The sequence below is a fragment of the Netta rufina genome (assembly GCF_964035555.1).
Source record: "Netta rufina genome assembly, chromosome: 2".
Taxonomy (NCBI): Eukaryota; Metazoa; Chordata; class Aves; order Anseriformes; family Anatidae; genus Netta; species Netta rufina.
The window spans coordinates 135,188,973-135,198,440 of NC_140124.1; positions in this window are offsets into that span (position 1 = coordinate 135,188,973).

Below are 9,468 nucleotides of genomic sequence, written 5' to 3' on the forward strand. Positions count from 1 at the left end.
TCAAGTAGCATCACCACAAAAATTACTAAGCCCACTCCAACCACTCCTGTTGGTGAAGTTTCAGCCTGGTACATCATATACTCGCTAGGCTGTGTCACACTTACGTGCTGCAGTGAGCAAAACTTGCAAAGATTAAAAAAAAAAAAATTGCAGGTGGGCAAGAGTTAAAAAGCAAATTCTCCTACCTTGATTTTTGACTGTGTTCTCACCAAGGATAGTTTACGGTGTTAAAACCAAAGGGACTTGAAGAGAGCAAAGGTCCTGCATTTGAATTTCAATGAACGATACTGAGGGAGTGGTTGGGGTATTTTATAAATACCCTAAAAATACCTAATAGGCATTCTGCTCTGGAGGACTTGAAAGGACCGTAACCTTTCCTAGAGTTTAACAACACATTTCTCCATAAAACTAACTTAGGAGAAATTCCCTGCATTCCCACACCGAACACTTAGCAGTCTTTTCAAACTTATGATATGGCTATAAATATAGCTTATAACCATAAAATTAAGGTTATGTGGACTTGTAACTTTTTATTTTATGCTAGCTCTGTGGGCCACTAGCAAATTCTACAGGGGTTACTGTCCTGAAGTCTGCAATGAATTATGCGAGTAAAGTAAGAGGAAACAAAACACAACATAGAAAGCAACCCTCTCTCTTTAAACAGACACATTGGGTGTTTAAGGGGAAAAGAAGGGCAAACAAAGGGAAGGGGAATCCACCATGAAATTCACAACTTATCATGCTCTACAATTTCAATTTCTTTTGACATAGATCTTTGCTCTGTACAGGAAACTTGCTAGCCTACATGGTTGTGATTGCACTCGGGGGTGTTTAATGGCTACGGAACAACTGAAGAAAAGGTGATAGATATTATATGTAATGAGTAGTGCTTTCTTGGAAAGCTACTGATGAGATTCCGTCAATCTGTGCCAGGTGAAGCACTAAAGTTTTGCAAAATTCAGATTTTTTTTTACTGTGATTGTTCTAGAAAATCTTGTTTTATTTGTAGCTGTGTCCTTGCAAATTGCATTATGGACTGTGAAGTTACAGAGCTCCTGGCTTTTCCAGAAAATGTGCACTGCATTTATTATGTGGTTTTACAGCATGTAGAAGACCTCTGGCTTTCCAGTAATGTAACTGTGAACTAAGACATAATAAAGATAGTCTGCTTTTTTTTTTTTTTTTTTTTTTTTTTTTTTGTTTTTTTGTTTTTTTGTTTTTTTTTTTTGTTTCCAGTAGTGACTATAGAGTCAAGTTGCCTCAGTTTTTAGGTTCCTGAGCAGAAACTCCTGAAATACCTCTGCTTTTAAGAAAACAGGTGAGCAGAATTTTCAGGAAATCAGTCCTTTCTAAGGTAAATTTGTGACCTTCTCATAGTAGTTCTGAGGTCTTGAGAACTTTGAAGGCTAACAGCCACCTAAAGGACAGCCTTCTTTAGCATGAGAGCCCGCTTTACTGAAATCTCTATCTGGCTTCTGCAGTGATTACAAACATTTGGACAGCATGGAAATTGGATGTGTCTTTAGTGACTCAGACCCTTAGCTAAAAGAAATATAGCCACAGCAGGAGGGGGCTAAGGAAGGGAGCAATTCATTTAGTTTTCCAATAGTATTGCAACAACATGGCCGTCATAATTTAAAAGCCTTTGGAACAGTCTTCTTCATTTCCTCCTATCCCACTCCCTCAACTTTTTGTCTTGCTCTGGCTTTTGTTCACTTCACGCAGCCTGCCAGACCAACCTGAGCCTGCCTGAACCCAACCGGTTGGTCCCTGACGTAATCCCGAGTGGTGACCTGAGAGGCCGACCTTAAGATTTGCTGGGCGGAAAAGGACCCACTTGGTTTTAAAGTGCTGGCTCTGTTTTGTAAGGGGCTGGCAAAGTATGTTTTTCTTTTTACTTTTATAGCTTGTTCCAAAGTCCATAGAGGATACACAGCTGGCTGGCAATACCACAGCTAATTCCATGGCTGCAGAGTCTTAAAAAGCCTCTGGTGATGATGCTTGAAAGCAATGCACAGGAGTAGTGCACACTATGTAATATGCACGCTGCCTACAGACCTGCATGCGCTCCACAAATGCACAGCACTTGCAAGGTGTTTCATTAATCTGTAGTGGAAATAAAGCACACGTTTCTATAGATAGCAAGTTCTAAGTGCTCCTGATCTGTGTCAGTTTTGATTCTACTCCATTGCTCCTTGTTCTCCCTTATTTAATGCCACCTGAAGTGAATGACGCCTTCCAAACCTGTTTTACATTTTGGTACTTGCTTGTGTCCAGACAATAGCAAGCTGTTGTTTTAGAACTAAATAAATATCCTGATTCCAAATGAATTCACGTCTTTCTCTTGTTTGATTATTTATTGATGATAGTTTTGTTTTCTCTAGTGTGTATATTTTTAAGAGTTTTTCATTTTTCTTTTGTGGAATTATCAGCAGTCTGAAAAAGTCTACAGGGCAAAAAGAGCACAAATATACTGTAATTTCATCTAAATCATAACCTGGAAAAGCAGCATACAGAGAAATAAACAGTAATAATCCTTACAGAACTAATCTCCGTTTCTCTCTTCCAAATAAGGGGAACTGCAGACATGATACACATCTCTGCAGTAGCAATCCTAATGATAGTTCCACGAAACATGGAAACTGGACAGTTCTCCCAAACATGTGCTGGTAGCTAGGATGAGGTAGTATGTATTTTCCTGTTGTTGGGTAAAGCCACCCACCCAGTCTTTACATGTGAGCACTGACATGAATTATCTTACTGTGAACATGACAGAGCCCATCACCTTCACTCAACTAAATGTTTCTGTTTCTCAATAACATAAACAAATCGGGACATATGCAGCTGAAGGACACATTCCAGTTAGATTTAGGTACCTAAAACTTAAATGGGTTTTAGGCATCTCAGGGAGGCAGCACCGTCAGAGCAGTATTGGGAATTTTGCGAGTAGTACCTAATTCTTTTTTTTTTTTCTTTAATTTCATATTTACTCAGTTGTCTGCAGTTCTGCTGCTTGGCAGGCTCATAGCCACATAGATCTGCTTGACATCCAAGCCAGGTGGGGATCTAGTCCAAGGTCTTTGGGACAAACCTTCAAGAAATTCTCAGAGCCCAGGTGTCAGGAACAGCGTAAGTCCTGAAAAGTATGCAACAGAATCTCTGTTCTTTCAGACAGGTTATGGCTACACCATCCCTCCTCCTGGGAGATTAGTGCCCTTACCCAGGATGTGCAAAATCAAGGTCCAGTTCCATTCCCTGCTTGAAAAAAAGTCCCAAACTATCTTCCTCACCCATTTCAGGAAAAGGCTTTAACCTCTCTTGTTTGGAGAGGTGTTCTCAGTTCCTCTTGCGGTGCAAAATAGAAATCAGGACTCAACAGCTACCATTTAATGTTTGTTAGTTGTTAGCTTTGGAGTATTTTAGGGATGCACTTCTCCAAGAGTGTTTTGAGTGATTTTTCATTTCCCATTGAATAATTAATGGAGGAAAGCATTTCTGTAGGCCTTGGACCACAGACTGGAACTTGAGTTCTGCTGATCCTCAATGAGCATCCCAGGAGGACACACAGCTATGCTGGTGTGGCTTTGGCCTGAGAGGCCGGAGAGGTGTTTTGTGGTTAGGGTACGAACTGCGAGCTATTCAGGCAGAGGGAAGAACTGCTGACATGCTCTATCCAGTAGGATGCTGTATAAAACACTGGTGGTAGGATCTCTGACCAGAATGATCTATAGCTATCTGTTGAAAGATGGAGCTTCAGGAGCTCTGGGGCTCTTGATCTCAAGGCCGGTGGGGTGCTCTGCAGCACAAAGAAAGGAGCTTCACCTGTGTGAGGAGTGGAAGCTGCTGGCACCCTCCTGATGCCCATGTTTCATGTTAGTTAGCTTGTCTAGAGCTAACATCTCAGTGCTGGGAGTGTTGGGATCCCTTCCTGGGATTACTGACTGAAACTGAACACAAGGGAAGCCTGCCTGTGGAGGGGTTGCTTCTATTTCAGCGCTTACTGCTCAGGCCCTGCGGCTTTCAGCATTCAGTCCTTGCTTCTTGTATTGTCACAACTTTTGAACCACAAAGTTGCCTCGTTTAGTGAGTCTTGCTTGACCAAGACTAGAGTTCAGATATGCAGCTGTTGTTGTTTATCTCAATGGGTTAAGATTCATGAATCACTTTTCTTTACACCATTTAACTGGAGAATGTGTCCGAGAGAAGATCCAGCTCCATAGTATTTTTATTTGTGGACAATCCAAGCAGTAACTGTTGGTTGCCTGCAAGGCATATATCCATCTGCTCACTCTGTTGGTACTGAAAGAGGCATCCATTTTCTTCACCCAGGCTTCTGTGAGTCCTCTCTACTGTGGCCCCAGCACAGAGCACAGTAGAAATCTAGAACAGAATTGGCCAAAGGGATAAATAAATGCAACATAGTCCAAGACTGAGGAAAAGATTTTCATGGATTCATTATTTTTAGCTACAGTTGTGCTTTTAGCCACAGCTTCTCTGTGTCAATCAACAATCTTAATGATGAGCAATGTCTTTCATTCAGTGCTTTGGCTTCTGAGGCAAAAAGTAGTGAGTTGAACAACTGTTCAGGAAAGAAAATAACTTGCCTCAAGAAATAATAATTTTATAAAGGTAAAGTATTCTGGTTAGGGCAGACCGAGGAGGTACAACAACTATGTCCTTTTTAAGTGGTTTCCAGGCAGCTAAAATACTCCTAGGATATCTGTCTGCCTGTGGTCTTGATTTTAACTTCCTTGTCCACTTTCATCCCCATTGATTTCTTCCTTCTTTCATTTTCTTCCTTTTCCCAATTACATTCCTGGCTGTCAGTACTGAAATGTTCCTTTGTTTTGTGTCCTCTGCCACTCTACCAGCCAAACAGTGGCCTGAATTCAGGGCCCTATGAGGCACACATGTACCTACTCGCTACCCCAAGCCTGCCCTGAGCCCTAAGGCTCTGTACCTCCTTGGTCACAGATCCATGGCACTGCTGAGTGCCCGTTTCCTTCTCATGCACACCTGTAATTCATCTCACTGTTACCTTCACCCACCCCGGCACACACTTAGGGCATCTTCTGATGCCCACCTCACATTCCTGTATCCTTAGTATTGTCATTTCTCAGCCTTGAGACTTGGCAATACTTTGGAGTTCTTCTGAGAGAAAGAAGAAACCTCAAAAGAACTGCCTCCCCTCCTCCCTGAAAAAAGTTTCCTCCATGAGAAAAAGTGGGAGGATTCGATGTCTGTTGGAGACCACAGTGTGAGCAGTTGTCTACGACTATCACCCAAGCACCAGGCTCCTGTATGATTCTGAGGGCAGGTTATTAGTCTGACTAGTTTTAAATTGGCTTCTATGATTTGTTCTTACCAATGGCTTTACTATATCTAGCATGGGAAAACCAAGGCTAGCAAATGAAAACTGAACTGCAAAAGTGAACTTGCCTGATGAAGATAAAATTGAGTTTTATATAGTCACGCATTTTATAATAATTATGATGAATTGTGATTGTTTTCCAGGCAAGAAATGACAATATCTGTAAAACTGTTCCTGCAGCAAGGCTGTATTTTCTGTATTGTTCCGATGGAAAACGTGATTCATGGATTATTACATTTTTTTTTTTTCATTATAAGTTTTGGGTTTTCCATTATTTCTTACAATTCCTTTAGGACAATGCTGGATTCCTGAGTTCATATGCTCCAGGATACCTGCATGTAGTTTACATGCAATTTGTGGAAAAAAGATAAGTGTTTGAGAAGACTGGACTCTACAGCCACTGAAAACTGGAGGGAGAGAAATTTTTACAGCTAGATCTCACAGTCTCGGTTAAATCTTAATCACAACCATGCTGGTATAAATCCAGAGTAACTACGCAGGGTTTCTCAATAAGGGTCCTGACCACAATGCTGCTGAATTAAACACAGCTCACGCCCAGTATGTTCCAAGCCACCCTTTGATGTAAATATCTTTTGGTGGATGTATACAAGTCCAGGCAAGTTCACAAGCAATTGTTTTTTATATTGCTGCTTTCTAGTGCTCTACTGGAGTTCTTGGTAACCGAAGTAGTATAATACAGAAAGCCTTAGTACTACTCTAGAAAATACAGACATAAGAGAAAAAACTAATGAAAATATTATAGAAATGTGATTCTAAGGTTAACAAATGTCGTTAGTCAGGTTGCCAGTGCTGTCTAGATAGTGCCATAGCAACACTTGAAGAAAAATGAATAGAGTATTGCCGGAGAGATTGTAGGAACTAGACAATATAACATTTCAAAGGTTGTGTTTTCCCCTTTGTGTGCATATAGTCAAGGAAGAACATACCACATAGGAAAATTAGTGAGCCTAACACGTTTAACATCATGGCTATCCCTGGCATGCTTTCCGTAGTTAGTTTAAAATTGTGTTCCATGGACTTACAGTACTTTCTTTGATTTGTTGCCAATATTTACTTAAGCAAATTGAAGAGCTCATGTTATACTAGGGTAGAAAGAGTGATAAATTGCAAAAATGTAGTAAATGCTAAAACTAACGTAATTTTTCAGAAGAAATCTGAAGAACTTATTCTCATGGCTGATAACTTTAACAGATTGAAAAGAAAACACGTGATACATAACACAGTCAATAAGTAAGAACTGATAGATGAGTGATGCAGGTTCAAATGTCTACAGTAACTTGAAGAGGTTTTGGCAAGGCATTTCTACTGGGTTCACTGAATTACAGTTCATTAGTATTCTAAACAAAAGCTTTGAATTGTAGAAAAAGCTTGCGAGTTATTCCGTTCAAATGTGAGAACTGAGAGGCCGAACTCTGCCTACAAAAAAGTAAGCCTCAATGTTGAGTTCAGGATAGAGTTTGGCCCACTGTAGTTCTTTTAGCCAGTTTTCTTGTTTCTTGGAGAAAACTGTTGTAAAACTGTATTTTCAGAGTGGCACATAATAGAGATGGCATGGACCAAAACTAAAAGCCTGAACTGGTACAGTAGTTTTACTACAAGTCAAATCTTTATTTAAATAAAAAATGTAGTACTTTCTGGGAATCTCTTTAAATGAAAAAAAAAAAAGATTTTACATAATAGATTATTATATGAATTTATGAAAAACAAAATAATTTCAAATAGATTTGGATGGAGTCTGTGGAATTACAATTTCAGGAACATACTGTGTATTTCTGATGGTTATACTGGAGTGCTGCTGGTTTATGCTTCTGGGCACTGCTGGAAATCTGAAGATCACTTAGTTTATATTAAAGCCAAGTGGATTAGGTGGATTCTAGGTGTATTCTCAAGATACTTGACTGAAGTTATCAGTCAAATTAGATGGTATTTTCAGACTTTTTAATGTTTTCTGTTAATATGTGGTTACCTAATTATTTGCACTGAAAGCCCATTCACAGAAAATAGACCTCATCAGAAATGCTTATAAGATTTTATAAGAAATGTGTGTTGTGAACAGAGGACAGTAGGAAGAGTGAGTATTATGAAATCTCCTTGATTTTGCTCCTCTACATAGGTGACCTTCCTGTGATGTAAGGATCAGGTAATACTGTCACCAGGTGGGGTGGGTAAAACCAAATACAACCCTTGAATAGTAAATAATGTATAACAAATAGCAAAAGAAAGAACTGAAGTGAATCACTTGAGAACAATCTAAACAGCTGAAATATGTTCACTGACACAGTTATTGGAACAATTGTGAATAACAACCAGATGAATTAAAGTCAAAGTTTGTCCATAATAACTCACAAAGAGAACAAAAGGCTTAATCCACTAAATAAAACATTTGCTACGAAAAGCTTGCCCAGCTCTAGTTCGTATGTTGTAAAAGAAGGTTGGCTTACAATATGTTTTATTACCAAACTCAGATAAGGATACAAGTAAATGCTGCCTGTGGACTTCATTAAAGGAGCTATGGGCTTTGATATCTGAGTGGTCAATAGGTGACATGAAGGTATTTTTACATTTTATATGACTTTAGTGTAACAAGAAGAGGATATAACCAACCGAACTCGGGGGAGGAGGCAAGCAAAGGAAAGACAACATAAAATTAGGCTGCAAAAAAGATAAACCATCTTTTGGCGAGCTTATTTTGACTTTTTAAACTGGAAGGGAGAGCTGCTGTGGACAGTCCCTCCCTTCCACCATTATGCAATGACTTCCACCCTGTTTTACATTGCTAACCCTCTGTGTCAGCGAATGCATATCCATAAATACAAGCTGGCCCTGGCACTTCAGGAGACATCGCCTGATTCAGGCTCGTGAAATTCCTCAGAGCAACCCCCAGCTTCTGCAGAGTGCTGGTCTGTTCCCCCTGCTGTAGGCAAATGCATGTGGCTTTAGCTGTGATAACTTCCTCAAGGTTATGCTGACCTTAGCTTATGAATCAAGTGGATAATATCCTGGTGGGGAGGGAGGACTTTGTGAGGGTGGATAATTAAAATCCTCTCTCAGGTTCCCTGGGAGACCACAAAGAAGAATGCTCTCACACACACACAAAAGTAAGAATGTGCATTTGGGAGGAGTATTCATCACCACCGTGTTACTTTCTGATGGGTACAGGAAGACTCGCAGGCTGTTAGAGTCACGTTAGCTTTGCATGCAAGTCCACATCAATGAATTACAAGGCATCCTCTGCTGAGCAGGGCTTTATGCTTTGCAGTTCTTTCACACACAGCAGTCCTGTGGATTGCACGACATAACTGGGGAGGGATCATAGACTCGTCCTGAAAATTTCAGTCCTTTGAAATGGGAGCTTTATTAATTTGTAGTCATTTAAATTTCATACATCTTTCGCAATCTTTTGACACATCTGTGGAGCAGTCCCTGAACAGTGTTAAGAGTCCCAGGTGCTTAGGTAGGTTACTAATAGTGCTTAGTGAAAGGTAGTTGCTCACTAATAACAGCTGGCAGAAATGACCATGAACAGAGAGATCCCATCCCCTTTTCTGGGTGAGAACCCTCAGAAGAAGGGACTCCATGGAACAGGGATCTCTGAGGATTTCTTTTATGAATTTCTCTCCAGTTTTCTTCTACTTTCTTGGTCGTTCAGGAGATCCTGAGTTCCCTTCAGTGATGGTTGGGGAGTTTAACACACAGGGCTTCATTCACAGTGGGATACACGAAGGACTAGAGTTAGTGTAGGAAGTCTTTTTGCTCCGATTGAGTTTTTTACTCTTTACCTTGATTTTGTGGGTAACTTGAGCATTGGTTTCTTCAGTTTCCCCCATACTGTCCAAAGTGATCCACAGTTATATTATGGTATCTTTGCATCTTACAGGCTGCTCTCATTAAAGGCTGAAAAGGACACAGATGAGCACAGATTAAAGGAATGATGTGTCCTGTCTGGTTTCAGGTTCCAGATTGCCTCTTCTCCCCTACCCTGCATCCAAGGCACTGACAAGAACTGAATTCATGGTTCTGAGGACCAAACAAATGCGTGGAGGAAACAGGTTTGTAAACTGAAAAAGTAAAAGAAA